Source organism: Camellia sinensis, chromosome 9 (genome assembly GCF_055761805.1).
Source record: "Camellia sinensis isolate YWXY chromosome 9, ASM5576180v1, whole genome shotgun sequence".
NCBI lineage: Eukaryota > Viridiplantae > Streptophyta > Magnoliopsida > Ericales > Theaceae > Camellia > Camellia sinensis.
Window position 1 is genome coordinate 125,896,317 of NC_138969.1, and position 5,259 is coordinate 125,901,575.

The window sequence follows — 5,259 nt, forward strand, 5'->3', positions numbered from 1 at the left end:
TTGGAGTTGAGGGAGTTACAAACTCAGTTACAGGAGTTGTTAGACAAAGGTTTTATTGGGCCTCGTGTTTCACCTTGGGGAGCACCTGTGTTGTTTGTGAAGAAGAATGATGAGTCTATGAGGTTGTTTATTGACTATAGGGAACCGAACAAAGTCACAGGGAAGAATAGGTATCCTTTGCCATGTATTGATGACCTATTTGACTAATTGTAGGGAGTTCAAGTATTCTTTAAGATTGACTTGAGGTTAGGCTATCACTAGTTGAAGGTGAGGAATAAGGATGTTCCTAAGACAGCTTTTAGAATCCATTATGGGCATTATGAGTTCTTGGTGATGCCTTTTGGTCTCACAAATGCACCAGCCACATTCATGGATTTATTGAACAGAGTATTTAAACCCCAACTGGATAAAATTGTGGTAGTGTTTATTGATGACATCCTAATTTATTTGAGGATTAAAGGGGAGCATGAACAGTATTTGAGGGTAGTATTTTAGATCTTTAGGGAGAAGTGACTGTATGTAAAATTTAAGAAGTGTGAATTCTGGTTGAGCAGTGTATCCTTTTTGGGTCATTAGTGAGTAAAGATGAGGTATCTGTAGATGGCACAAAGGTGGCAGCAATTGTTGATTGGCCACGACCTACTTCTGTGACAGAAGTACGTAGCTTTCTAGGGGTTGCTGGTTATTATAGACGGTTTGTGGAAGGATTCTCCCGTATTGCTTTGTCACTTACCAATCTTACCAGGAAAGGGGTAATGTTTGAGTGGAATGATGATTGTGAGTGTAGCTTCCAAAAGTTTAAATAGAGGTTGACATCAGCTTTAATCCTTGCCTTACCTATAGATGGGGGTGGTTTTGTGATTTATAGTGATGTTTCACAACAGGGTAGAGGATGTGTGCTTATGCAGCATGGGAAGGTGATTGCTTATGCATCCCGATAGTTGAAAGTACATGAGAGAAATTATCCTGTGCACGACTTGGAGTTAGCAGTAGTGATTTTCACTCTTAAGATCTAGCGACATTATTTGTCTGGAGAGTCATGTGAGATTTACACTGATCAATATATTTTCACACAGAAGGAACTAAATTTGAGGCAAAGAAGATGGCTTGAGTTACTAAAAGATTATGATGTGAATATTTTATATCATCCGGGGAAGGCAAATGTAGTTGTAGATGCCTTGAGTAGGAAGGTCGCAGTTGGAGATGTAACTGCTTTGTCTATTGAGAATTGTTTGGTAGAAAACATAAGACGTCTGAGGCTTAAGGTTGTTACGCCTGGTCATAGGGCTTATTGTAGTCAATTGACAGTTCAGCCGACCTTGAGAGAACGGATTCGTTTAGCTCAGGAGATTGACCCGCAGTATGAGCGTATTAAAGGAGAGATGACAGAGGGTAAGCATGTAGACTTTGTGGTTAGTGATGCTGGGTTACTTAGATTCCGTAGCCGAATTTGTATTCCTGCTGGTGGTGATTTGAGGAAGGAGATTATGGTAGAGGCACATAGTTCTAGTTATAGCATTCATCCTGGAAGCACAAAGATGTATCGAGATCTTCATGAACATTTTTGGTGGAATGGTATGAAGGGAGATATTGCAGAATTTATGGCTCAATGTTTGGTGTGTCAACAGGTTAAAGTAGAACATCAGAAACCCATGAGGAAACTAAAACCCTTACCTATACCAGAGTGGAAGTGGGATCATGTTAACATGGATTTCGTGTGGTCATTACCTCGTACTAGTAGTAATCACAATGCAATTTGAGTAGTTGTAGATAGATTAACCAAGTCAGCACATTTTATTGCAGTTCGGATGAACCATTCTCTAGCTCGATTTGCACAGTTGTATGTGAAGGAGATTATTAGATTGCATGGTGCACTTGTGTCAATAGTGTTAGATCGGGACCCTCATTTTGTGTCAAAGTTTTGGGGTGCGTTACAATCAGCTGTGGGTACTTGGTTAAATTCTAGTTCAGTTTATCACCCTCAGACAGATGGGCAATTAGAGATGACTATTCAAACCCTTGAGGATATGTTGAGGGCTTGTGCTTTGGAGTGGAGACGTAATTGGGATGATTATTTGCCGCTCATGGAGTTTGCGTATAATAATAGTTATCGTTCTAGTTTGGGAGTAGCTCCTTATAAGGCTTTGTATGGGAGGAAGTGTAGGTCTCCTTTGTGTTGGTATGAGATTGGTGAGAGGCAAATGTTGGGACCTGATTTGGTGGAGGATGCTACACAGAAAATTATCACCATCAAAGAGAGATTATTGCCTACTTAGAGTAGACAAAAAAGTTATGCTAATCATCGTAGGAGAGATTTAGATTTTCATGTGGGGGATATGGTATTCTTGAAAGTATCACCATGGAAAGGAGTCATCAGGTTTGGAAAGAAAGGAAAGTTGAGTCCTAGATACATTGGTCCAATTGAGGTATTGGAGAAGGTTGGTGAGATTGCATACCATGCAGCTCTACCCCACAGGTTGGCAAGAGTGCATAATGTGTTTCCCGTGTCTATGCTAAGGAAATATGTGCACAGTCCGTCGCATGTGACAGATTATAAGCCGCTTCAGATTAGAGATGATTTTTTTCATATGAGGAGATGCTTGTTCAGATTTTGGATTCGAAAGAGAAAAAGGTTGCGTACAAAAGCCATCAAATTGGTTATGGTACTGTGGCGTAATCATCTAGTTGAAGAGGCGACTTGGGAACGAGAGGACGAGATGCGGGAGAAGTACCCACATCTATTTTTATGATTTATTCAAGTTTGTTTCGAGGACAAAACTTTTGTTTTGGAGGGGGGAGGGGGGGAGAATGTGAGAACCCGAATATATAAATCGAGTAAATAATTAAATAATAATAATTTCACAATCTCAAATATTTTGATGGCGAATTCTAAAGTGCAAAATAATTATTATTGAATGATCTTTTAATTAATTTTAAACCTAAAATAAATTTATGGTGAAAGTCTTTAATTTAGAGGTAAGATTTATTGTAAAAAAAAATATATAGAGAGGGCAGGGTGTTACTTGAACTCTAGACCACAAGGTTAATAAATAAGACTCTTATCATTTGAGTTGCATATAACTTATATATATGTTTTGTATATTTATCTATTTATTTGATCAATATGTGCCCACAACTAGTATAAAATAAAATAAACACAAATCCTACTCTATTATTTGTTCACCACATAGGGCAACAACACAGTAGCCACGGGAGAGCTTGAAAGAAGGGAAAAAAAAAAAAAAAAAAAAAAAAAGAAGAAGTTGCAATCAAAGAACTTTTGGGTATGTGGTAGGGTTCTAACTTTCTTCTTTATTTTATATTTTTTCTTTACACTTATTCTATTTTATGATTTAATTTATTGATGGGGAGGTTGTAGGTGTATGTAATTTGTGTATATATATACTGTTAAGGAATCTGAGGAGTTAAATTTGTGTGTAAAGGATGGGAGAAATTCTTAGTTTAAAAATTTTGTACGGAATCACAAACTTTAAAAATCAAGAAACCATATCAAACGAATGAATTTTGAATTGAAATTTTTATAGTAGATTAACTACATATTGAATTGCATATCTGAATTTTCTCATAATTTTTGGGAGTCAAAAATCTATATTAACTGATGCATTCAAATCTGTCCAGAAAACTAGTTTTAAACAATAAGTTCGGGAGTGTTGTTCTCTTTGGGTATAAATCCAAAAATTATCAAATCAGCATCATTAGAACCAGCTACGAGTCTAGTTTCATATGTGTTTTGGCCTTGCATTGATTGCTCATGTATACTAAGAGAACCATTAATTTCTTTGAAGTGCTGCAAAAAATAACCTATTTAGATATAATTAATTGTAGATAATTATTTTGACAAGCAAATCAAGTGAAACCATTTGGGTTTAAAAGTTAGGATATATTAGTTGATATCTGGAGGGTTTTAGAATTTTTCGAACAACGTGGAATGGGTTTTTAATTTTCAAAGTTAGTGAATAGATTGGGAAAACTAGTTTAAAATTCTGTTTTATCTTAAAGTTACTTTTAATTAAATTTCGATTTGAACCCATGCCTTGGTTGATTTTAGACCTTGAAGAACATGAACTTATGTAATATTTAAGAGTAACGGTGAGTTGGGTTGAGCCGGGTTAGTGCGCTTTAGTTTGGGGTTACTTAGTTCTTATTCTTTAGTATTTTTAAATTAGTAGTGACGTGGAGTTTTCATACTTGGTTCAAGGCACTAGTTGGACTTTCATACTCTATTCGAGGATTACATTATTTCGTTTTCAGGTGAGTAGTTTCACGCTACATATTTTTTTTATAAATGTTCCCCTACCATGAACTGTTGGAAAATTAAATTGTTGTTTTAAGACTAAACTGTTTTGATAAATTATTATATTATCAATAGAATCAAATTATTTCTGAAACATGTGTGAACTTGGCATACTGTAAATAATTTGTTTTGGTCTCATGTTTATAATGGTGAACTACCATGTTTTGCGAAACTGATGTGTATTGATTATTGGGACCATCTGTATATTTTAGTCTAGGGAAATTATTCCACTATGTGTTCTGTCTCTGGCCACTAAGGAACAGATCCGGGTTGGGCCGTGATGACTCTAGTGCTCAACGATTGTAAGGAAAAGACCTAGGTTAAGCTATGTGACCTTTAATCGGATCATCTTAGAGAAAAGGCCCAAGTTGCCACTCTGAGGAAGACTCTTTGTTCGGCATTGGATCCAACGGGCTTATAGCCTTGAGAGCTGTGTGGCATGTTACTTGTTATTTCTTAGTACCTAGAAAATTATTGGTGTTCATGTTGTAATATGTTTTAAGTGAAAAATGTCATTTATCATGTTCTTGAGAGACATGAGTATTTTAACTGTTGAACTGCGGAACCTTCTTTTTGAAACAGATTGTCTTTACCAAACTGCATGCCAATCTAGTTTATGTGATATATATATTATTTTGGAATTGAACCCTGTTTTCAAAACTGTATTTACTATCCATGTTGCTACTCACTGAGCAATCAGTTGACTTAGTTGTTTATCGTTTCCAGGTGTTAGAAGGACTTTGAGTGGACTCATAGCGTAGCGGGGACTCAATTGCATGGACCTCTAAGACAAGAAAAGCAAGACTGAGTAGTACAAAAAAAAATGTTAATGTCATGTTTTATTGCAGGGCAAAAAATTAGCCACAAATGATGACTGGATCTTGATAGTTGTTTGTGGTGTGCATATTCATCCCGTTGCAGAATATCTTAAGGGTCATTCTTAT